Source organism: Phyllobates terribilis, unplaced genomic scaffold (assembly GCF_046119375.1).
Source record: "Phyllobates terribilis strain yellow unplaced genomic scaffold, ASM4611937v1 Scaffold_3__8_contigs__length_932513732, whole genome shotgun sequence".
Lineage (NCBI taxonomy): Eukaryota > Metazoa > Chordata > Amphibia > Anura > Dendrobatidae > Phyllobates > Phyllobates terribilis.
This window is the reverse complement of record NW_027362763.1, coordinates 337,002,534-337,029,461: the sequence shown is the minus strand read 5'-3', so window position 1 is coordinate 337,029,461 and position 26,928 is coordinate 337,002,534. Positions and strand designations below refer to the sequence as shown.

Sequence of the window (26,928 nt, the reverse complement as noted above, 5' to 3'; positions counted from 1 at the left end):
AAGATTTTTCAATTAAATCAACTAATAAGTTAAGGGGCTGCTTGATTCTAAAACCCTATGAAAACCTACGCCACCTGGCACCACATTGGCAGCACATGCATATTTTTGTGATATCTGCAAGGGTTAATCACAGTTTACTTTATTGTTGGAGATTTGTGATGTAATATATGATCTGGCCAGTAGAGGACAAAGGAGAGCCCAGAGTTGCAGTGGAGGGGTTTGGCAGTTGGTTAATGTTGCTAGGGGAGTTAAAGGAGAGTGAAACTACGTGTAACATCCCTGGCGGCGTGTTGGCATGGCTTACCACCTCCCACCATGCAAGACCGCCATCTTACCTATCAGTCCAGGCTGCACACTTTGCTCCAGTACCTACTGTGTCTCTTGTCTGATTGCTTAGGGCGGCGGCGTGGTTACTGCCTGATTCTTATAGTTACTGTGTGCACACTCCTAATGCCTCCCCAGCCTATTGCTGTGAGTCACTGGATACTTAAACCCCCTCCACCCAGTAGGAGGTGCCTGAGCAACACTTTCAGTGTGTTCTGTGCAACTGAGTTGCCAGGTCCTGTCCTGCATCTAGTCTGTTCCGCCACCCTGGGGGCTGTATACCCAGGCCTGTTATCTGTATCTGTGACTTCTAGTCTGTTCCGCCACCCTGGGGGCTGTATACCCAGGCCCGTTATCTGTATCTGTGACTTCTAATCTGTTTCCGCCACCCTGGGGGCTGAGTTCCCAGGCTCGTTCCTTTATCTTGTTCCGGGTTCAGTTCCTGTCTCAACTGTGTCCTAGCCCGTTACCTGTTTGTCTCTATGTCCGTACCTGCCCTTTTCCTGCAGTGTCTGAACCTGCACCTAACTCCAACTCGTTGTCTCTGTACTTCTGTTTGTGAGTTTTGTGTCCACTCGCTACTTCATTGTAAGTACCTTGTGTGTATCTGGTTCTGCTTATTCCGTTTCCCTGCCTCCGTATCTACCTCCTGTGTTCTAACTATCTTCCTGTATTTTCCAGTCTGTTCCATGTGAACAGAGCCCTGTCCTGTCTGCCTGCACCTTCTGCTCTGTTCTGCTCTGCTTGTCCACCGCACCTGCAGTTTTGCTCTGCTCTGCTGGTCCACCGCACCTGCGGTTTCGCTCTTCTCTGCTTGTCCACCGCACCTGCGGTTTCGCTCTGCTCTGCTTGTCCACCGCACCTGCGGTTTCGCTCTTCTCTGCTTGTCCACCGCACCTGCGGTTTCGCTCTGCTCTGCTTGTCCACTGCACCCGCGGCTCTGTTCCTGTATCCCAGTCTGTACTGGTTCCTATCCAGCCTGCGTTCCTACCTGCTAGTATCTGCCAGTCTGCATACCAGCTGTGCCTGCCAGTACCCGCCTGTCTGCATACCAGCTGTGCCTGCCAGTACCCGCCTGTCTGCATACCAGCTGTGCCTGCCCGTTCCTGCATTCCCCGGTGTGGGTCAACAGTAGAGATGAGCGTTGTTCTACTCGAACTGTTCGCCAATCTCAAATTCGAGCTGTTTTGGGCGGTGTTCGAGCCGTTCGGCGAACACGAACAATTTGAGAAAAATTCGGCTGTTCGAGGTTATGTTCGATAACTGTTCGTGCACCAAAATCATAACTGGATTTTTTCTCAGTAATGATGAAAATTAATGTTAATACGCAGTTTGAGTGTACAGCGGGGTGGGGGGAGGGGCAGGGGATGGATCTCTGCAGGAACAATGAAGATCTCCAATTTTTTTTCTCTTTCCCGCATTTACAGTGGGGAGGTGCAATCTGTCAGCCTATCAGCAGCGCACACACGGAGCGAAGTGCTTTTTTTCACACAAGCAAGCGCATGTGTCATTGGCAGTGTATGTCACATGTCCTTGCCCTATAAGACCAAGCCATTTTCCCTGTCGCCACCATTTTCTCACTGCTGCAGCTGCGTGTTAGACGGCACCGCTGTTGCTGTGTGCGCTATACCTTGTTAATTTCAAGCCAATTTTCGCACAAATATACAGATAGCTTGGGAGTAGGGAATAGTTGTGATTGCAGTCCTTTTAAGGACTAGGTTACAGCATTTCCTACGACTTTTATCAGGGAGGTCTGTGCTCTTAAATAGATCGGTTGTGGGAGTAAAGACTAATTGTAATTGCAGTCCTTTTCAGGACTAGGTTACATGAGTTCCTATCAGTTTTTGCCAGGCAGGTCTGTGCCAGTGCTGTGCAAGTTTTTTTCACAGCATTTGGCTGAATCTAGCAAAGCTAATCCTTTTTGGCCTATTGCAGAGTGTGTTAGTCAGTGGAGTAGCCTATCTGTGTTGCAAGATATACCACCTGTGTATAGAATACCAATTTTTTTACTGCACCTACTGAAGTAAAATCTTTTGGGCATAGCATCATTCTATTAGTCCATCTATACTGACCTCCATCAGGTTGCAAATTAAAACTAATTTTGATCTGCATCTACAGTACCTCTGAAAAAATATTTGGGCTTCTAGCAGTGTGTGGGACTTGTTCTATTAGTCCATCTATACTGACCTCCATCAGGTTGCAAACTGAATATATTTTTTTCTGCATCTACCTCTGAAAAAATATTGGGCTTCTAGCTGTGTGTGGGTCTTGTTCTATTAATCCATCTATACTGACCTCCATCAGGTTGCAAACTGAATATATTTTTTTCTGCATCTACCTCTGAAAAAATATTTGGCCTTCTAGTAGTGTGTCGGACTTTCTCTATTAGTCCATCTATACTGACCTCCATCAGGTTGCAAATTAAAACTAATTTTTATCTGCATCTACAGTACCTCTGAAAAAATATTTGGGCTTCTAGCAGTGTGTGGGACTTGTTCTATTAGTCCATCTATACTGACCTCCATCAGGTTGCAAACTGAATATATTTTTTTCTGCATCTACCTCTGAAAAAATATTGGGCTTCTAGCTGTGTGTGGGTCTTGTTCTATTAATCCATCTATACTGACCTCCATCAGGTTGCAAACTGAATATATTTTTTTCTGCATCTACCTCTGAAAAAATATTTGGCCTTCTAGTAGTGTGTCGGACTTTCTCTATTAGTCCATCTATACTGACCTCCATCAGGTTGCAAACTGAATATAATTTTTTTCTGCATCTAGCTCTGAAAAAATATTTGGCCTTCTAGTAGTGTGTCGGACTTTCTCTATTAGTCCATCTATACTGACCTCCATCAGGTTGCAAATTAAAACTAATTTTTATCTGCATCTACAGTACCTCTGAAAAAATATTTGGGCTTCTAGCAGTGTGTGGGACTTGTTCTATTAGTCCATCTATACTGACCTCCATCAGGTTGCAAACTGAATATATTTTTTTCTGCATCTACCTCTGAAAAAATATTGGGCTTCTAGCTGTGTGTGGGTCTTGTTCTATTAATCCACCTATACTGACCTCCATCAGGTTGCAAACTGAATATAATTTTTTTCTGCATCTAGCTCTGAAAAAATATTTGGCCTTCTAGTAGTGTGTCGGACTTTCTCTATTAGTCCATCTATACTGACCTCCATCAGGTTGCAAATTAAAACTAATTTTTATCTGCATCTACAGTACCTCTGAAAAAATATTTGGGCTTCTAGCTATGTGTGGGACTTGTTGTATTAGTCCATCTATACTGACCTCCATCAGGTTGCAAATTAAAACTAATTTTTATCTGCATCTACAGTACCTCTGAAAAAATATTTGGGCTTCTAGCTGTGTGTGGGACTTGTTGTATTAGTCCATCTATACTGACCTCCATCAGGTTGCAAACTGAATATATTTTTTTCTGCATCTACCTCTGAAAAAATATTTGGCCTTCTAGTAGTGTGTCGGACTTTCTCTATTAGTCCATCTATACTGACCTCCATCAGGTTGCAAACTGAATATAATTTTTTTCTGCATCTAGCTCTGAAAAAATATTTGGCCTTCTAGTAGTGTGTCGGACTTTCTCTATTAGTCCATCTATACTGACCTCCATCAGGTTGCAAATTAAAACTAATTTTTATCTGCATCTACAGTACCTCTGAAAAAATATTTGGGCTTCTAGCAGTGTGTGGGACTTGTTCTATTAGTCCATCTATACTGACCTCCATCAGGTTGCAAACTGAATATATTTTTTTCTGCATCTACCTCTGAAAAAATATTGGGCTTCTAGCTGTGTGTGGGTCTTGTTCTATTAATCCATCTATACTGACCTCCATCAGGTTGCAAACTGAATATATTTTTTTCTGCATCTACCTCTGAAAAAATATTTGGCCTTCTAGTAGTGTGTCGGACTTTCTCTATTAGTCCATCTATACTGACCTCCATCAGGTTGCAAATTAAAACTAATTTTTATCTGCATCTACAGTACCTCTGAAAAAATATTTGGGCTTCTAGCAGTGTGTGGGACTTGTTCTATTAGTCCATCTATACTGACCTCCATCAGGTTGCAAACTGAATATAGTTTTTTCTGCATCTACCTCTGAAAAAATATTGGGCTTCTAGCTGTGTGTGGGTCTTGTTCTATTAATCCATCTATACTGACCTCCATCAGGTTGCAAACTGAATATATTTTTTTCTGCATCTACCTCTGAAAAAATATTTGGCCTTCTAGTAGTGTGTCGGACTTTCTCTATTAGTCCATCTATACTGACCTCCATCAGGTTGCAAACTGAATATAATTTTTTTCTGCATCTAGCTCTGAAAAAATTTTTGGCCTTCTAGTAGTGTGTCGGACTTTCTCTATTAGTCCATCTATACTGACCTCCATCAGGTTGCAAATTAAAACTAATTTTTATCTGCATCTACAGTACCTCTGAAAAAATATTTGGGCTTCTAGCAGTGTGTGGGACTTGTTCTATTAGTCGATCTATACTGACCTCCATCAGGTTGCAAACTGAATATATTTTTTTCTGCATCTACCTCTGAAAAAATATTGGGCTTCTAGCTGTGTGTGGGTCTTGTTCTATTAATCCATCTATACTGACCTCCATCAGGTTGCAAACTGAATATATTTTTTTCTGCATCTACCTCTGAAAAAATATTTGGCCTTCTAGTAGTGTGTCGGACTTTCTCTATTAGTCCATCTATACTGACCTCCATCAGGTTGCAAATTAAAACTAATTTTTATCTGCATCTACAGTACCTCTGAAAAAATATTTGGGCTTCTAGCAGTGTGTGGGACTTGTTCTATTAGTCCATCTATACTGACCTCCATCAGGTTGCAAACTGAATATATTTTTTTCTGCATCTACCTCTGAAAAAATATTGGGCTTCTAGCTGTGTGTGGGTCTTGTTCTATTAATCCATCTATACTGACCTCCATCAGGTTGCAAACTGAATATAATTTTTTTCTGCATCTAGCTCTGAAAAAATATTTGGCCTTCTAGTAGTGTGTCGGACTTTCTCTATTAGTCCATCTATACTGACCTCCATCAGGTTGCAAATTAAAACTAATTTTTATCTGCATCTACAGTACCTCTGAAAAAATATTTGGGCTTCTAGCTGTGTGTGGGACTTGTTGTATTAGTCCATCTATACTGACCTCCATCAGGTTGCAAACTGAATATATTTTTTTCTGCATCTACCTCTGAAAAAATATTTGGCCTTCTAGTAGTGTGTCGGACTTTCTCTATTAGTCCATCTATACTGACCTCCATCAGGTTGCAAATTAAAACTAATTTTTATCTGCATCTACAGTACCTCTGAAAAAATATTTGGGCTTCTAGCAGTGTGTGGGACTTGTTCTATTAGTCCATCTATACTGACCTCCATCAGGTTGCAAACTAAATATATTTTTTTCTGCATCTACCTCTGAAAAAATATTGGGCTTCTAGCTGTGTGTGGGTCTTGTTCTATTAATCCATCTATACTGACCTCCATCAGGTTGCAAACTGAATATATTTTTTTCTGCATCTACCTCTGAAAAAATATTTGGCCTTCTAGTAGTGTGTCGGACTTTCTCTATTAGTCCATCTATACTGACCTCCATCAGGTTGCAAACTGAATATAATTTTTTTCTGCATCTAGCTCTGAAAAAATATTTGGCCTTCTAGTAGTGTGTCGGACTTTCTCTATTAGTCCATCTATACTGACCTCCATCAGGTTGCAAATTAAAACTAATTTTTATCTGCATCTACAGTACCTCTGAAAAAATATTTGGGCTTCTAGCAGTGTGTGGGACTTGTTCTATTAGTCCATCTATACTGACCTCCATCAGGTTGCAAACTGAATATATTTTTTTCTGCATCTACCTCTGAAAAAATATTGGGCTTCTAGCTGTGTGTGGGTCTTGTTCTATTAATCCATCTATACTGACCTCCATCAGGTTGCAAACTGAATATATTTTTTTCTGCATCTACCTCTGAAAAAATATTTGGCCTTCTAGTAGTGTGTCGGACTTTCTCTATTAGTCCATCTATACTGACCTCCATCAGGTTGCAAATTAAAACTAATTTTTATCTGCATCTACAGTACCTCTGAAAAAATATTTGGGCTTCTAGCAGTGTGTGGGACTTGTTCTATTAGTCCATCTATACTGACCTCCATCAGGTTGCAAACTGAATATATTTTTTTCTGCATCTACCTCTGAAAAAATATTGGGCTTCTAGCTGTGTGTGGGTCTTGTTCTATTAATCCATCTATACTGACCTCCATCAGGTTGCAAACTGAATATATTTTTTTCTGCATCTACCTCTGAAAAAATATTTGGCCTTCTAGTAGTGTGTCGGACTTTCTCTATTAGTCCATCTATACTGACCTCCATCAGGTTGCAAATTAAAACTAATTTTTATCTGCATCTACAGTACCTCTGAAAAAATATTTGGGCTTCTAGCAGTGTGTGGGACTTGTTCTATTAGTCCATCTATACTGACCTCCATCAGGTTGCAAACTGAATATAGTTTTTTCTGCATCTACCTCTGAAAAAAATATTGGGCTTCTAGCTGTGTGTGGGTCTTGTTCTATTAATCCATCTATACTGACCTCCATCAGGTTGCAAACTGAATATATTTTTTTCTGCATCTACCTCTGAAAAAATATTTGGCCTTCTAGTAGTGTGTTGGACTTTCTCTATTAGTCCATCTATACTGACCTCCATCAGGTTGCAAACTGAATATAATTTTTTTCTGCATCTAGCTCTGAAAAAATATTTGGCCTTCTAGTAGTGTGTCGGACTTTCTCTATTAGTCCATCTATACTGACCTCCATCAGGTTGTAAATTAAAACTAATTTTTATCTGCATCTACAGTACCTCTGAAAAAATATTTGGGCTTCTAGCAGTGTGTGGGACTTGTTCTATTAGTCCATCTATACTGACCTCCATCAGGTTGCAAACTGAATATATTTTTTTCTGCATCTACCTCTGAAAAAATATTGGGCTTCTAGCTGTGTGTGGGTCTTGTTCTATTAATCCATCTATACTGACCTCCATCAGGTTGCAAACTGAATATATTTTTTTCTGCATCTACCTCTGAAAAAATATTTGGCCTTCTAGTAGTGTGTCGGACTTTCTCTATTAGTCCATCTATACTGACCTCCATCAGGTTGCAAACTGAATATAATTTTTTTCTGCATCTAGCTCTGAAAAAATATTTGGCCTTCTAGTAGTGTGTCGGACTTTCTCTATTAGTCCATCTATACTGACCTCCATCAGGTTGCAAATTAAAACTAATTTTTATCTGCATCTACAGTACCTCTGAAAAAATATTTGGGCTTCTAGCAGTGTGTGGGACTTGTTCTATTAGTCCATCTATACTGACCTCCATCAGGTTGCAAACTGAATATATTTTTTTCTGCATCTACCTCTGAAAAAATATTGGGCTTCTAGCTGTGTGTGGGTCTTGTTCTATTAATCCATCTATACTGACCTCCATCAGGTTGCAAACTGAATATAATTTTTTTCTGCATCTAGCTCTGAAAAAATATTTGGCCTTCTAGTAGTGTGTCGGACTTTCTCTATTAGTCCATCTATACTGACCTCCATCAGGTTGCAAATTAAAACTAATTTTTATCTGCATCTACAGTACCTCTGAAAAAATATTTGGGCTTCTAGCTGTGTGTGGGACTTGTTGTATTAGTCCATCTATACTGACCTCCATCAGGTTGCAAACTGAATATATTTTTTTCTGCATCTACCTCTGAAAAAATATTTGGCCTTCTAGTAGTGTGTCGGACTTTCTCTATTAGTCCATCTATACTGACCTCCATCAGGTTGCAAATTCAAAATAATTTTTTTCTGCATCTAACCTAGCCAATAGTTTTGGCCTAATACCACAGTTTGGCCACTCAGCTCTGCTCGGTTACCATCCATTGTTTTTTTGTGCAAACAACTCCAGAGTTGTGAATTAGTTAACCACCAAAATGAGTGGAAAAAGGCCTGCTGCTGGTGGAAAGGGGAATAGGCGTGTTGGGAAGGGGAAAAAAGGTTGTGTCCGTGGGGTACGTGTTAAAGCAACAGTAACATCTGCAGAAGAAAGACCATCTTCCAGCCAAACTAAAATGTCTACTTCTTTTAGCGGACAATGTGATAAGATCCCTTTCTTACGGCCACGCCAATCGCTACAAATTCCAGATGAGGCACAAAAACAGCAGGTGCTTCAACGGATATCAAGTGCTCCTTTAAGTGGGCTCTCCTCCACATCAACTTCAACATCACAAATACTCCAGTCCTCAAAGGTGTCACCCAAATCGCACTTGCTTCCTCACAGCTCCCAAATCTCCAGCTGCCCGTCTGAGTATGAGGTAGAACAGATGGTTGAGTCTGCAGAGCTGTTTACTCATACTATAGCCTGGGAATCAGAGGTCGACTCCAGCGCTTCTGTGAATCCAGACGAGGAAATGATCTGCACTGATGCCCAGAATCTTTATGAGTCGGATCCAGGACCAGACGCAGAAGGTTCTGACCATAATGTAGACCCTCATTCCCAAATTGTAACTCCTGTTGGTGGAGACAATGAGGAAGACGATGATAAGACTCAAATACCTGATTGGAGCGACAACTTTAGTTTTTTGTCAGGGCAGGAACAGGTTGGCTCTGAGGACGACGGGTGTGATAACGCACAGGGTGATGATGATGAGGTCGGAGATCCCACTTGCTGTCAACCCACAGTCAGCCAAGAGATGAGGTCAGCAGAGGAGGTGGAGGAAGATGCTAGTGACGACGAGGTCAGGTTGCGCCTTCCTGGACAGAGACGTAGTACTGGAAGCACGTCAACAACTGCATCCTCAAACACAACTCTGCCTCTCACCACAAGTCGTGGTGGCTCTTCAGGTCGCATGGGTGCTAAGCCTTGCATAGCCTGGGCATTTTTTCAGATCGATAAAGATGACCCAACTCGTGTTATCTGTAACATTTGTCAGCAAAAGCTAAGTAGAGGCCAAAAAATACATAGTTTGAGTACTTCATGCATGAACCGGCACATGGACATGAAGCATAAGTTGCAGTGGGAAGCTCAGTGTGCTACAATGCGGCCTAGCCGGCCGGGCCAACCACCGTCTGCCATATCTTGTGCATCCGCGGCCTCTTCATCCTCTGTGACTGGGGGGACAGCAGTCACACCTGTTTTGGGGCGCAGACCTGCCACCTCTTTACCCGCAACAGCCAGCGTGATTGGCAGGTCATCATTTTCTTTGGAGGTGGTAACACCAGCTGGTGTTGAGCGCTGTCCGACATCGATAGCACCACCTTTGGATCAAGGCAACCTAACATGTCCGCCTGCATCTTCCTCACAGACCGGCAGTTTGCCGGGGACACCCTTATCAACCCCGTCTAAGCACAATAGCCAGCCCTCGGTCCCTCAGATGTGGACAAGTAAAAGACCATTTCCTCCTAGCCATGAGAAAGCTAAGAGGTTGAATTTCACCATCTGCAAGCTCTTGGCTACAGAAATGCTGCCTTTCCGCCTGGTGGACACAGAGGATTTTCGAGACCTTATGTCCGTCGCAGTGCCCCAGTACCAGATGCCCAGTCGGCACTACTTCTCAAAGAAAGGTGTGCCTGCGCTCCACCAGCATGTCGCACACAACATCACCGCTTCTTTGAGAAACTCTGTGTGTGACAGGGTGCATTTCACCACAGACACTTGGACGAGTAGGCATGGAGAGGGGCGTTACATGTCGCTGACTGGGCACTGGGTAACTATGGTGACAGCAGGACAAGGGGCTGCTGTCCAAGTCTTGCCGTCCCCACGAGTTGTGCGTCAATCCTCTTTATGTCAAAGTTCCTCCACTGCTTCTGCCTCCTCAACCTCCTCTCGGTCTTCCACCTGCACCCAAAGCCTGTCTGGTCATGCCACAAGCTTTCTAACTGCGCAGAAGGGATCCTGCACACCTCCTTACTATGCTGGCAGTAGGGCTCAACGTCATCAGGCGGTTTTTACATTGAAATGTCTGGGAAATGTGAGTCACACAGCTGAGGAGTTGTGGTCAGCTCTGGAGAACCAATTTCATGAATGGTTGTCTCCACTGGACCTGAAACCAGGGAAGGCCGTGTGCGACAATGCTGCAAACCTGGGTGCGGCCCTTCGCCGGGGCAATGTCACACACGTGCCTTGTATGGCTCACGTGTTGAACCTGGTTGTCCAGCAATTTTTAGCCCACTATCCCAGACTAGATGGCCTTCTGCAGAGGGCACGGTCGCTGTGTGCTCACTTCCGCCGTTCGCATCCCGCAGCTCAGTGACTTACATCTCTACAGAAGTCGTTGGGCCTGCCACTTCACCGGCTAAAATGCGATGTGCCTACCCGGTGGAATTCAACTCTGCACATGTTGCAGCGACTGTGGCAGCACCGACAAGCCCTGGTGCAATACGTTCTGACGTATAGCCTGGGCCAACGAGATTCAGAGGTGGGGCAAATCACGCTGGAGGAGTGGTCTCAGATCAGGGACCTATGCACCCTTCTGCACAGTTTTGAAATGGCGACGAAGATGTTTAGTGCTGACGATGCCATTATCAGCATGACTATTCCGGTGATTTACATGCTGGAGCACATGTTAAACAGAATTCGGAGTCAGGTGGTGGCACAAGAGGAGGTGGAGGAAGTAGAGGAGGAGGAGTTGTATGCGGAAGGGCTAACATCTGCAAGGTCCAGAAGGTCGGCAGCACCAAGGCGGCAGGCATGTGAGGGTGGGGGAGATGGTTTTACCAGGGCGCATGGTAGCAGCCAAACTAGTGAGGAAGGTGCAGGAGCCCAGGAAGAAGTGGAGGACGAACTGATGGAAGACTCATCAGATGAGGGAGACCTTGATCACATTTCTGTTGTGCGAGGTTGGGGGGAGAGGACAGAGGAAGGAAGCATGATTGTTACCTCGCCACCAACACAACAGGGACTTGGTGCTCCTGGATGCGCAACACACATGAGTGCCTTCTTGCTGCACTACCTGCAACATGACCCTCGAATTGTGAGAATTAGAAATAATTCTGACTACTGGGTTGCCACACTGTTAGATCCCCGGTACAAAAGTACATTTGCAGAAATTATTCCTGCCATAGAAAGGGATGCACGCATGCAGGAGTATCAGCAGAGACTGTTGCAGAATCTTACATGTGCTTTTCCACAAAATACCAGTGGTGCACGTAGTGAATCTCACAGTTCCAACTTGCCAACCGTGGGACCGTCAAGTGTTCAGCACTCAAACCGTAACAGAACCACAGTATCTGCTGGTAACATCAATTTTGCGGAATCATTTCACCACTTTTTTAGCCCATCCTTTGCAAGGCCACAGGAGACAAGAAGTCTGACACATAGTCAACGCCTAGAGACGATGGTACAGGAGTATCTCCAAGTAAACATTGAAGCCACGACTGTGTCACTGGACCCTTGCTCTTTTTGGGCTTCCAATCTGGATAAATGGCCGGAGCTAGCCACTTACGCCTTGGAGATCTTGTCATGCCCCGCAGCCAGCATTCTGTCTGAACGTGTGTTCAGCGCTGCTGGTGGTGTGCTGACAGATAAGCGCACGCGGCTCTCCACTGATAATGTAGACAGACTCACGTTCATAAAGATGAACAAATCATGGATCCGAAACGACTTTTCTACCCCTGTGTCATCCTGGGGAGAGTAAAAGCTTGATGATTGGTTAAAATCACCCTACCAAACGTTTTAAGCTTTCAAATTACTAATCATGTTTATCTGTATCTTGACTGGAAAATAATTTGGGCTTTGTAGCAGTGTGCAGCACTGATCCTATTAGGCCATCTATAATAAGCTCCACCAGATTTAAAATTAAAAATAATTTTTAGCTGCATCTAGCCCGGAAAATAATTTTGGGGTTACGAGATGCGCAAGACACATAAGTGCCTTCTTGCTGCACTACCTGCAGCATGACCCTCATATTGTCAGAATTCGAAGTAATCATGACTACTGGGTTGCCACACTCTTAGATCCCCCAAACTTTTCGATCAACCTTTTCATTTTAATAAAGACCAAAAAAATGGTCATTTTTGAAATTATAAGCATTAGCAGGTTGTTAGAAACTGAAATCAAACAGTTTTCAACTCAAAACTTTATTCTAGGTGATGTTACATTTTCACATAGGACCCCTTGTTCGAAAGGAGCTTCTGAACTCTCTCGTCCATTGAATTTGTCAGGTTTTGGATGGTTTCTGCTTCAATTGTTTTGCATGAGGACAGAATACCCTCCCAGAGCTGTTGCTTAGATGTGAACTGCCTCCCGCCATCATAGACACTCCTTTTAATGATGCTCCAAAGGTTCTGAATGGGGTAGAGGTCAGGGGAGCATGGGGGTCACACCATAAATTTGTCCCCTTTTATGCCCATATCAGCCAGAGATGCAGATGTTTTATGTGCAGCATGAGATGGTGCATTATCATGCAGAAAAATGATCTTGCTGTGAAATACACGGTTCTTCTTCTTGAACCATGGCAGGAAGTGCTGTTTGAGAAAATCCACATACATTATGGAGTTCATCTTTAGCGCCTTCAGGGATCCTAAAGGGGCCGACAATCTCTCTCCCCATGATTCCAGCCCAAAACATTACTCCACCTCCTCCTTGTTGGCGCTGTAGCCGTGTTTGCGTGGGGTGTCCATCAACCAGCCATCCTCCACTCCATCCATCTGGACCATCGAGCGCTGCACGGCACTCATCCGTGAACAAAACAGTTTTGAAATCAGTCTTCATGTAATGTTTGGCCCACTGGAGCCGTTTCTGCTTGTGTGAAGTGGATAGAGGAGGTCGACAGGATGGCGTATGCACAGCTGCAAACCTCTGAAGGACCCTGCATCTTGTTGTTCGGGGGACGTTGGAGGCACAAGCAGCTTCAAAAACTTGTCTGCTGCTATGACAAGGCTTTTTTGCCGCTGCTCTTTCAACCTGACGTAATTGCCTGTAGGAAAGAGTCCTCAATTTGCCCTTATCAGCACGCACACGTGTGTACTGTGAATCAGCTACATACTTCTTGATTGCCAAGACACTTCATCCTGATCATCGCACAATGTTGATTGTAGTCATGCCTTGACCTAAACACTCCACAATTTGTTGCTTCTCAGCAGCCGACACATCCTTTTTCTTTCCCATTTTGGCAGAAAATGTAGGCTGCTTAATAATGTGAGAGAGCCTTCTTAAGTAGTCTTGCCTTTCATTGGACACACCTGCCAAACTAATTAGCACAGGTGTCTGCAATTGCTTACAGTGATATAAAGAGCCCTGACACACATCACCATCAATGAGTTTAACTGACAAACAAACAAATTCTTCCCTTATCACTCCTAAACACTTTTTGCATAATAATTTGGAACGCAGTGTACATGTGCTTTTCCACAAAACACCAGCGGTTCACGTAGTGAATCTTACAGTTCTAACTTGCCAACCGTGGTCTGTATGGAATTGTTCAATAAAGGGCCCAAAATTAAGATAACATAGATGGGAGAGGTCTCTCTGAATAGGAATTCCTAAGTATTTGATACCCTGTGAGGGCCATGCAAAGGGAAAGTTGGACTGGATGGAATCCTATATGGATTTGGGGAGGGAGACATCGAGGGCCTCAGACTTCGCTGCATTGATTTTAAAATTTTACCATGTAACAAAGTGATCTATTTCAGCCATAACAGCATGGATGGATATATGTGATTGAGTGATATATACTAGGACATCATCAGCAAATAGAGAGCACTTGTACTCGGTGCCTCCCACCTCAATCCACCTAATATTGGGGTTATGGCGAATTGATGAGAGCAGGTGCTCCGTCACTAGGATGTATAAGAGAGGGGACAGAGGACATCCCTGCCTTGTCCCATTGGTGATTGTGAAAGGTGATGAAAATGTTCTGACGCACCCCCTGGGCCTTGGGACACCCGGAGCCGGACCCTTTTTGGTGGATGCTGGTGGTTGTAGTCTTCGTGGCGGCGACCCGGTTCCGTGGCTCAGGGCGGTCAAACCAGTGGCGGAACTGTTTATGTGGTTTTGATGTTTAAATGTCCGACTACGCCACCCGTGGATTGCGGTCAGAGTGAACCGCCGCTACAGGGCAGACCGCTGAGGCTGGTGTTGTGGGTGCAGCAGAGCGTAGCATAACTCCCCACGGGAGGAGTATAGCCTCAGGGCAGTGTATGCGGAGGATGGGGGTGATGGTGCAGGGCAGCAGCAGTAACGACACGGAGTCAGTGATGCAGTCCAGGGCCTTTACTCACAGTTCTTATTATCCAGACCACGTCTGCAGGTAACGGCTGCCCACGTCGTACTGTGCTCACCAGGTGAGGGGCTCAGACAACTCCCAGATAACTTTGGAGCACTTCACAGGACCCCCTTTGTGTGTCCTTTGTCTGGCCTTTCTTACCAACACTTCTGTCCGGCTGCCTCGGGCCTCCTCTTGGTAAACTTGGCGCCAGTTTCCCTGACCCTATGTGGTGCCTTCCTAGCGGGTGTAGCGAGGGGCTGCGCCACATAAAATGTCAGAGCCTCCGGTTTCTAGCTGAGGGTCGTTTCCTGCCTCCACTAGTTCGGGGACCGGTCTCCCCCTTTGGCCTGACCCCTCCACGCAGGTGGATTCGGGCGTGCGGTGGCGACTCGCCCGTCCGCACCCCTGGGATCCCTTCATTCCTCGTTCCTGGAGCCTTCTCCGCTCCTCTTCCTTCCTTCTCCCTCTTCCAGGCCTGGGCCTCTGTTACTAGGCCCGCCTCCGGAGCAGAGCTCATGCAGAGCCCCTGCTCCCTGCCACTTCTGCTCAGACTTCTCTGCACTGAACTAAGATGGTGCCCACCTTTTATACTCCCTTCTCAATGCACCCAGGAACTGCTTCCTTCCTGCTCCTGCACTACAGGGTTCCCCTTCCTCAGTGTTCCCTCCCCCCACTCCAGCCAGGGACAGGGACTGTCGTGCCCATCTCAGGGGCATATTGGTCGCCCTGCCCCACGGCAATGTGGTGTAATGCATGCAGGTGTCGGGTCCTGATCCACACTCCATCCTTACCTGAGAGTGAGATATCACACCTCTGGGTGAGGTGCAATACGTCTGTAGCAACCGAGCCCTCAGGGTGCTACAGTTCCATTTATCTTCAGCCTAGGTGACGTATTGCGATACAGGGCCGTGATTTTGGCTATAGACCCCTACCCCAAGCTTTTTAAGAGAATCATATATGGCGTGCCAGGAGACTCTATGGAATGCTTTCTCAGCATCCAACGAGAGTATCTAATTACAAATTTTTAACTGCATCTAGCCCAGGAAATACTTTGTGCCTAGCAGCAGTGTCTGCTAGTCAGCGGATTATCCCGGCTGTTAAGCAAGCTACACCACCTGTAGTTTAGACACTTAATTTTTTCAAAGGAAATGCTTCGGGACCATGGGATACTCAGTGAAGAGCATCAGGAGGCACCCCAAGGCATAGGGGCTGGGACTGGCAGTAGGATGCCTTGCGGTGGACAGCCGAGCTCGATCCTTATAAAAGCTTTTTAACTGCAGCAGCTTTAGTGGACGCTACTGGAGCTGGAATTACGCGGCTGCTGGCATGAGACTTGCCCTCCAATAGATCCTTGTAAATGGATTTAAAGTGTATTCATTCAAATTAGAGAGACAATTTAAATTAAAAAGCTTAGAGCTGCCTCCACCACAGGGGGGCTCGCTCGACCCACCAGCGGACAGGCACCAGTATTGGGAGAGGGGGGCTGGCCATCAGGGTTCACCGCGGCTCTGGCACAAACCCGGCGACACGGAGGTGGCACGGGCAGGAGCGGACTGGCCGTGTCGGCTTCTCACTTTTTGGATTTTAGAAGGGCATGACATGCCTATATCTGTGTCTCCCCCTCCTTTTACTCCTCCACCTCTTTTATTTTCGCATGACTATATGTACTTGTCACTTTTCCATGTGTTAGTTGTGTCTTCTGAGCAGTTTGTCAGCTTTTGGACACCTTTGAAGGTGTTTTCTATGTGTTTCTATGTGTTTTTGTTTGCCTGCCATTGGTTTTAATGGTGTTCGAAGGTGTTCGATGAACAGTTCGACGAACAGTTCGGCGAACACACGGGTGTTCGACGAACCGAACCGAACTCGAACACTACGGGGGTGGCTCAACACTAGTCAACAGCTGTGACCGGGGTCTGACCTGGAGTAGCACCTGGTCCCTCTGCTCGGTTCCTCCCTGGTTCACGGAGTTGACTGAGCCGCCGTGCAACCTTGATCGGACCGAGTTGATACTTAGTCATTCCCCTCCAGGCACTCTTCGGTTCATGGTCCAGTGGGATCACTAACCACGCTCACGCCAGTCAGTCCGGGCATGTGCGTAACACTACGGATCATTGGAAAAAAGTCTGGATAGAGCGGTGCGACTCTGGATCTGTTTTTGGTGACTCTGGGACGCGTTGTTCGGCTTGACATGATCCGACTCAGTCAGGACAACCAAGGACACAGCATCTTGGGCTAGGACACATGAGGTCTTATTTTCTAAGGACTTAGAGAAGCCCTGCATTAGGCCAGGTCTAGGAAGACTTCTAGTGATCCCAAACTTCTTCCATTTAAGGATTATGGAGGCCACTGTGCTCTTAGGAACCTTGAGTAATGCAGAAATTCTTTTAAAACCTTGGCCAGATCTGTGCCTTGCCACAATTCAGTCTGAATTTGCATTAATTTCTACATTTCTGTTTTTTTCAGTCAAGATGGGGTGCAGAGTGTACTTTAATGAGAAAAAAATGAACTTTTTAGAATTTATCAAATGGCTGCAATGAAACAACGAGTGAAAAATTTAAAGGAGTCTGAATACTTTCCGCACCCACTGTATACATGGTTTACCTACCATCCTTTCCTTTGTTTTTTAAAAAAAAACTGTTTAGTAAATGTTTATAATATATTATTTAATATTTGTGCGTGTCTGCTGATTGCTGCTGTACCCCTCGTCCGGTGGCTGTCCCTCACCCACGTTTCAATATACACCAAAATATTATCCATTTTGTCTGCTTTCCTATGCCTGTCAAAAATGTCTTTATACTTGACGTTGAACCAGGTAGAGCGTGTCCTGTACAACTGGGTATTGTCTCGATGGTTTGGTGAGCGTTACCCAGTAAGCGGAGATTTTAGGAGGCAGCTCTGATTCTGGGTAAATCCACTACACAACAACAGAGCACAAAAGGCCACTTCCAGCACCTGTATGTGGATCCAAGGCAGCATCCAGACAAGCTTTATGCCTACTGCCGCATAAGTATGACAACATTTAACCGTCTGATGAAGGAGCTACCCGGAATTTCCTTCCAAAATACAAACATGTGGAGATGTATTTCGCCAGAGGAGCGACTTCTGCTGACCCTGAGGTAGGTGAACAATGTTTGAAGATTTTATTTCAGTCACATTGTAAAATAAGTCTTTCCTTGCTCTCTGCACACTTTATGACTATTTGGTACACAAATTCTATAGGGTTTAAGGTTTCTGCGTATGATGTTGGACTAACATTGTTATTGTGTTGGAGATTTGGTCTTGTGGGCTTCTACAGTTTGAAATTTTTAAACAATGTGCCCTGTGTCTGTTGTCTCAACTGTTGTAAGAAAACGGCTAGAGCAACGTATTTGCGCACAAGCAGCACTGCTATTTAATTTTCCTGGAAACAGAGTGATGTTGATAATGATGATCTATTATGCCTATTTCTGTACATGTGTTCCATAACTTGCAATATTTTAGACTTTGTTGTTATGGGCATACATTTTTGCTTTTCTCATGTTAGCTCATGCTCCTAGACTTTTGCACATAATTAAATGTAGGTAGTGGAACTTTAATTTGTCACAACATTGTAAAAGCAAAAATGTCCGCCACAATGTATTACATAATTTGTTTGCAAATATGGCCTGTTTGGTTGCGGTTACTGTTGTAACAATGGCAGAAGTGGTTGGGCCCCATAATGAAACATCTATACCTATATTTATAATGTCTCCTTTGTCTGACTAATATTTTTTCTCTAAATCATCCTCTCTAGGTTTCTCTCAACTTTGCTATCATATGCAACATTACATCTTGAATTCCACCTTGACAAGTCCACCATTTCTGGAATTGTTCGGGCAACCTGTGCAGAAATCTGGAACCAACTTCAGCAATCCGTCATGCCAGAGCCGAAGAAACAGGGCTGAGAATGGATAACCCGGAGATTTATGAATAAATGTCAGTTTGCACACTATATAGGTGCTCTGAATGGGAAACATATCTGCATTAAGAAGCTGCCAAACTCAGGGACCCAAACTTTCAATCACAAGCAATATTTTTCTGTTGTGATGTTGGCCATGGTTGACAGCAAATACATTTTTGCAATTGTTGATAATGGGACCTATGGAAAAACGGGAGATTGCCGTATTTTCAGTTTTTCCATAATGGGTCGGTGACTTCAAAATAAGGATTTGGATGTCCCACCCCCACGGCCAGGTTTTAGTGGAGAGCGCGTCCCTTATGTTGTGGTTAGAGATGAAGCCTTTCAACTTACATGCCAAGTTATGAGGCCCTTTCCACGCTGTGGTCTTGACCACAGTCGGCATGTCTTCAACTACTGGTTAGGACGTGCCCAGCGAAATGTCGAATGTGCATTTGGAATTTTCTATGCAAAATGGAGAGTAATGATGTCAGCCCTCCAATTGAGCAAACAAAATGTACATTATGTCATAAAGGCATGTGTGATACGGCACAACTATACACGCATCCACGAATATCCAGAGGATATTGGGGATGATGGAGACCATGGACAAAATCCCACCCCACTCTCAGAGTTCGGGACATGTTTGTCTCTTATTTTTTGTCATCATAGGAATCAACTCCCTGGCAAGACTCCTATGTTGCTTTTGATTAATAAGTGTGTTTTTTTCTGAGTTATTAAAAAAAAAACTTTATTTTAAAAATTGAAAAGTGTGTTTGTTGATAAATGTTTTTACACCTAAAAGTCTATAATGATAGTTCCAAAATACAATCAATCACACAGGTTAACTGTCATACATTTTAATTTAACATAAAATATGCAACAAGGCAATAATACCCATATTAAAGTCATATGGTATGTTTAAACGAAAATGTAAAAACTAAAAATTTGGACATAAACAAACAATTTGTCACTTTCATTTTTTTAAATTGTTTTGCTCATATTTCTAACTAGAAAGGGGATCTGGAATGAATGGTAGCATTGGGTAAATAAGGTGGTTGGGGAGTTGGCTGAGTTGGGTGGCCAACAAATGAGGTAGAGAAAAGAGGGTTACATGAAGGGAACCCAGTCTGTCCCTTTGAAGCCACGTGGTATAGGGCTGAGCAGCCATATTAAGAACCCTCCTCCTGGTGGGGCATTTAAAGGGAAAATATCACGTCCTATTTACTATCATCACTGCCCCTATTGATTTCTTAGTGATGGAATGTGCATCACTAACAAGCTATTTTCATGAAAATCAATGGTAGTAGGTGGGGCCCCGTGGATGATGCACTTGACCACCAGGATATACATGGCCTGACGAACTAGGGCCAGACCAGTCCTGTTGTGTTTGGCCAGACATGTGCCTAGAATACCTGGTTGATGTTAATTGACATGTTGCTGTGTCTGGTTGTGGTAGTGGCACTTGGTGCTGTGGAGGAGGTTGCTGGACTGCTGGTGAGGCTAGTCCCACAGTGTGAGGCAAGCGGAGGTGGTTTGCGTTGGACAGCTGCCATCTTTCAAGAAATTCGAACATGACCTGTGGGTCATTTGGTGCTACGCAGGCATTAATCAAGGTCTGCATAGAAGACCGGAGACGCAGCCTCACAACACGAGGGATTTCTCGAAAAATAACGTGCGAGGCTCCTGGTAAAGGTCTCCTCCCCATCATCAGTCGCAGTGCGAGAAAAATAGTTCAAAATGCCAGTATCAACCTCACTCCTGGTACTGGTGGTGGGGAGGACCCTCCTTTGCCTGGCACATCGAGAGATGGGTGCAGCTTGAGGGGAAGTATCTATTGGCAGCGTGGGGTTGCTGCTCCGTCTGTGCTCGCCTTCATCTTTGGGATGTTCTTCTGCTGGCGCTAATGCTGCAGGTGCGAATGCTGCTGCCGATGGTTGGGAAGATCTCCCTGCAGAAGCTGGTCCTGGCCCCTCTGAAAATTTCCCTACAGGATCCACAAGGATGTCGGATTCTGAGGAAGTATCCCTCTCTCGGATGTTGGATTCAGTTCTGTCAAAGCAAACGTGTGTCATTCCTCCCAAATATTAAATCCAATATCATCCATATTTGAGCCAAAATAAAAAACCAACAACTTACGGACAAAGACCCATAATGGGTGGCAAGAAATTGAGTCTCTTATAATATCTGTAGGGCCTGTAGGACCCACCTCTGGCATGCTGCTGGCGCTCACGCCTATATTGATCGCGGCAGCTACTCCAGAGTCTTGTCACATCACTCACTACAAATAGGAAGCTAGATTTCAATAAAATAAAAAAATATTATTATTATTTATTATTATAGCGCCATTTATTCCATGGCGCTTTACATGTGAAAGGCGTATACATAGCAAAAACAATTACAATAATTTTGAACAATACAAGTCAGTGATTGGTACAAGAGGAGAGAGGACCCTGCCCATGAGTGCTCACAGTTTACAAGGGATGAGGATACGGTAGGTTGGGGTAGAGCTGGTCATGCAGCTGTATGGTGGAGCGGTTACTGCAGGTTGTAGGTTTGTCAGAAGAGGTGGGTCTTCAGGTTCCTTTTGAAGGTTTCCACGTTGCAAATATACAATGGTTTTGGCAAAGTGCAAAATGTGTTGCATTAATAAATCTTAAAAAAGGAGTCATGCCTTCAACAAGCAAACAGAAATAAACAGGGTAGAGAAGGCCGATAAAAATAAGTTATTTTAGAGTGCAAACACATTAGTGTATTGAGTCCTTGCTTATAAAATGATGAGCAAGTTTGCCATATTTAAATAAGCACTACATTTTAAAGGCATTAAATTAAATGTGTGTGAATGTGCATGTATATTGCAGTGTGAGTGTATTCATATACTCACCTTCTTATGCTCTTTCCGGTGTCCTGCACCGTCTTATCTGCTGCTCATTAACGCCCCCACAAAACTAAGTAGCCGGCTCTATGAGCTATGCAGGAGTCTCATTCTGATACAACATAGGATTCCAGGTTAAAAAGCGACTTCCAGGTCACACAGAGCGCTGGCCATTCTGAAGGGTGGTAACGTAAGTAAAATGCAGAGAAGAACGGAGCTGGATACCGGAGAGCAGTGGGTGGTGAGTATGTTAATACACTCACACCACATTACATTACTCACTTTTTATTCATCAATAAAAAAAATAGTAGTGGGAGTACTGCGTACTGCTTTAACACACAAACATCATGTACACTTTGCACCTTCAGACAATTAAACGCTATCCAAATCTCAATTTAAATTGGTGTAACACATATAAATACAATTTGGGCAGCATGATTCAGGTTGGCAAAATAAAATAGGTGCTGGTGTCTTTAGGTGTTTAAATTCAGAAAGGGGATGTTGTAATTATGTATGGGAAATTAAAAAAGTGTGTGTGCACATAATGTATTATTTCTATATGCTGAGTTACTAACGCAGACACCTTCAGTTTAGATGCTAGGCAACATGTATTTAATGAAAAAGATGCTTTTAATATAGCCATACTTACTAATTGGTTCTTGAGCCTCTCGTGTGCTGGAATCATAATTGGGATATATTTGGCGGCAAATATAGGTCCACGATGCATCCCTTCGGGTCTAGTTCATGTAGCCACTGATATCCCAAAGTTCAGGCCACTCTTGGACCAGAATTATTAACATTTGCACATGAATGGGTCGTGGCATTTTCTCCTGGTCTCCCTGGAGGTGTGGTTTTTTTTATATTTTAATATGGTTGCGGACCTTTTCCTGTAGCCCAACTTTCAGCCCTGTTCATTTCCTGGTTCAATGCCCAGCTGTGTGTATAAATCACACGCCATACGGATGGTCCGTGTCAGATTTCTTTTCTCACACCCATAGACTTGCATTGGTGAGTTTCGTCCGATTTACGGATACACTTGCAGCATGCAGGGCGATTCCGCATGAGAAAAAAAATGGCAGATCTGCACTGACACAGTATAACATTGAGCTGAGTGCAATGCGATTTTTAATTGGAATATACTTGTACAATTTATATGCTCGTGTGAGCGAGCCCTTAAGGTGCTGTTAAGATCAATCAATTCACAGGCACACTAAATGACTTTACAGATACCCTATTTACAGTGCCACATTTTTTCACGTTACACCCACAAACTTAAATGTATTTTATTGGGATTTTATGTGATATACCAACACAAAGTAGCGAATATTTGTGACGTGTAAAAGGAAATTCTACATGGTTTTCAAAGTATCTTAAAAATATAATTCTAACAATTGTGACCTGTGTTTGTATTCAGCCCCCCTGCGTCAATACTTTGTAGGACCAGGGTTGTTGTCCTGCTGTCCTGATTGCCTTGTATTTAATTCCATCCATCTTCCCATCAACTCTGACTAGCTTCCCTGTCTCTGCGGAAGAAAAGCATCCCCACAGCATGATGCTGCAACCAGGGGTGGATTAAGAGTAGCAAGGGCCCCGGGCAGTTTAGAAGGCGCGGGCCCCCCCCCCACACCTGATTTATCACGTGACATGTCACATGATCCCCTGTGATAGATCATGTGATAGTTCACGGGAAATTAATTTGGCACAATATTAATTGTGCTGCCCCATCTGAGAGCAGCACAATATAGGGGCAGATACCCTGATTCCAGCGATGTGTCACTTTTTCAGCTGCTTGTTGTCATTTTGAGAAAATCACCGTTTTATCTGCTGCAGATCTAGCAGCTCTCTGAATGCTGCGCTCTGTATAGCCCCGCCCACACCACTGATTGGCAGCTTTCTGCCCATGCTCAGTGTACACAGAAATCTACTGATCAGTGATGGGGGTGGGGTCCTACAGAACTTACTAGTCAATTACCTTCTGACAAATCAATGATTTTATCAAAACAACACTAAGCAGCCCAGTAAGTGACACATTACTGGAATCAGTGCCTCTAACCCTACATTATGCTGCTCTCACATTAGGTGGCAAAAACCTGATGACAGATTCCCTTTAAAGGAGCTGTAAAGACAAAAAAGTTTGTATTAAAAAAAATACAAGCCATTTGTGAAATTAACTTTTTTTCATTGTTAATTCACATTAGACTGTATCTTCAACACTTTTGTCAGCAGGTCTTATTACAGACTCTGAATAGGGCAGCTCTCTCCCTCTCCCTCAGCAGAAAGTCACAGCATGGTTAAAAAACGGGATCTTTTATGATTTTCTCATAATAAATAAAAAAGGACATGCAAGTCCTCCAAACTATTTTCCGTTTCTCTATAGGGGAGGTCCTAAATCTTTCTTGTTCTTTAGTTGATCACATGTCAAAAAGGCAAAGCATTTACTAAGAACTCGCCTAAAAAAATATACACTTGGAGAGTAATATCATCATCTGCATGTAAATATTCCTTGACTCTAAGGGCTCGCTCACACTGTCGTATAACCCACGGCCGAATGCTATGTGATGTTTTATCGGATAGGACTCGGCCCTATGTTATACTATGGGACAGTGCAGATCTGCGATTATTGGCATGAGAAAATAATCTCATTCGATATTCGGACCATGTGTACCCATACAAGTCTACGGGTCCACGTAAAACATTGGACTGCACATTGGACTGCAGTCCGATGAACACTCACAGAGACTATGGAGAAGATGGAGAAATTAAGTTCTCCATCTTCTCCATATCTGTGCTGCGAGAGAATCGGATCACACTCAGTTGAAGCTCTGACAGAGTTTGATCCGAGTGTCATTAGCATAATTGACCCTATTCTCTTGCATGAGAGAATATATGGCTTAGTGAGTGGACCCTAAAACTGAATAGTAGTGACGGACAGGCACCTCACAAGCGAGATCCGTGTAGCTCTCAGATGTCATGTAGGTAGGGCTTCATTCCATGGGGTAGGGCTTAATTTCAAGGTATATAAAAAAAATGGACTTCAAATAAAAATTAAATGAACACAAAAAGTACTAATTGAATTATTATTTTCGTATTTATGTTTGCAGCCCCTTTAAAAACCCTTTGAGGACCAAGGCACATATATGTCCCATAGTTTTAAACTGGAAAAAAATTTGATTGAATAAAATTTAAGGTCCTCCAAGGTTTAAGTAGGTCATAAATTCATATGAATACTTGCTCATACAATTGCACATGCCAAAAGATGAAGTAGAACAGAATCAAAAATATGACATTAAGTGGAGCACTTACAGGTATTCAAGGTGAAAGAGACCAGCAAAGGCATCGTCTCGAATGACAGTAAATGAGTTAGAATTCAGCAAGCTGAAAATGAAGACAGCAGGTTAGAAGCCAACCAGACTTTATGGTGCTCAGAATTAGTCAAGTAGAATTTATTGACTGCTGTTGCAAAGCACTGAGACTCCCGCAGTGTATAGATGGCGCCGTGCGGCCTCCCGCTGTGTATAGATGGCGCCGTGCGGCCTCCCGCTGTGTATAGATGGCGCCGTGCGGCCTCCCGCTGTGTATAGATGGCGCCGTGCGGCCTCCCGCTGTGTATAGATGGCACCGTATAGATGGCTACGTGCGGCCTCCTGCTGAGTATAGATGCCGCACGGCGCTCCCCCCAGAGACAGCAGGAGGCCGCACAGCGCCATCTATACTCAGCGGGAGACCGCACGTAGCCATCTATACACAGCAGGAGGCCACACGGCGACATCTATACTCAGCTGGGGGCCGCACATAGCCATCTATACACAGCGGGGGGCGCACGTAGCCATCTATACACAGCGGGGGGCCGCACGGCACCGTCTATACACAGCAGGGGGCCGCACGTAGCCATCTATACACAGCGGGAGGCCGCATGGCGCCCCCCCCAGAGACATCAGGAGGCCGCACGGCGCCAACTATACTCAGCAGGAGGCCGCATGCAGTCATACACACACACAAACATATACAGACACGCATAAACACATTTGAAACACAAAAATACATACAAACAGACATCACACAATGACATCTGCCCACACACACACACTCAAACAGACAGACATCACACACACACACACCTGCCCACACACACACCTGCCCACACACACACACACACCTGCCCACACACACCTGCCCACACACACATCTGTGTGTGTGTATGTATAGTGTGTGTGTGTGTATAATGTGTGTGTATGTATAGTGTGTGTGTATGTATAGTGTGTGTGTGTGTGTGCATAATGTGTGTGTATGTATAGTGTGTGTATGTATAGTGTGTGTATATATAGTGTGTATAATGTGTGTGTATGTATAGTGTGTGTATGTATAGTGTGTGTGTGTGTGTATAATTTGTGTGTGTGTATTTTTTTTTAAGTTAAAAACAAGTAAAATGCATGTGGCATCAATATTAAGACTCCAGATATAAGGGCCTATTCACACTGAATTTTGCAATGCATTCATCTCCTCTTTCCAGGCTTCAATCTAAATCCCTGAAAAATGGCATTCAGATGGGCCTTGACATAGCCATTGATTTGAACAAAGGCAAACCAAGGCTAAAGTCTGAATCTTTAGGCTCCATTTGCTCTGCTTTCAGATGTCTCATTTCAGACAGCACAATCCTGAATTTCAGGGATTCAGTTGTAAGCCTTGTGTAAAGACCTGAATGCAGCGCTGAATGTAGTGTGAATAGGTCCTTACATCCTACACCACCTCAGGGGATTGTTGTTATGGAGTATTGCCCCTGGGTGGCCGCAGTTATGACCACCACCAGGGCTCGCGGTCACCCACCCTAGCTTTGGTATTCTGGGGAGCTGGTATAATGAATATCTGAGAAGAGCCCTAGAGAAGCAAGAACATTGGACAACCAAGAGGTGGTGGCCTCAAGTCAGGTGTAGTGTTCAACAGGGCAAGACTTTCTAACCTGCCCACACACACACACACACACACACACACACACACACACACACACACACACACACACCTGCCCACACAGACACACACACACACCTGCCCACACACACACACACCTGCCCACACACACACACCTGCCCACACACACACACACCTGCCCACACACACACACACATATACACACACACACACACCTGCCCACACACACACACACACATATACACACACACCTGCCCACACACACACACACACACCTGCCCACACACACACACCTGCCCACACACACACACACTTGCCCACACACACACACACACACCTGCCCACACACACACACACCTGCCCCCACACAAACACACACCTGCCCACACACACACACCTGCCCACACACACACCTGCCCACACACACACACACACCTGCCCACACGCACACACACACCTGCCCACACACACACACACCTGCCCACACACACACACACACCTGACCCCCACACACACCTGCCCCCACACACACACACCTGCCCATACACACACACATATACACACACCTGCCCACACACACACACCTGCCCACACACACACACACACATATACACAC

The 26,928-nt window shown here is 44.4% G+C and overlaps 1 long non-coding RNA gene across 1 annotated transcript; it reads right to left on the bottom strand.

Moving 5' to 3' along the window:
- Positions 1–19,492: 19,492 nt before the first annotated feature.
- Positions 19,493–21,599, bottom strand: LOC141258096 (uncharacterized). The gene is made up of 3 exons (XR_012318197.1): positions 21,396–21,599; positions 20,721–20,806; positions 19,493–20,563 (listed from the first exon to the last, which is right to left on the bottom strand). It is a non-coding gene; the product is annotated as an uncharacterized lncRNA (long non-coding RNA).
- Between the last annotated feature and the right edge of the window lie 5,329 nt (positions 21,600–26,928).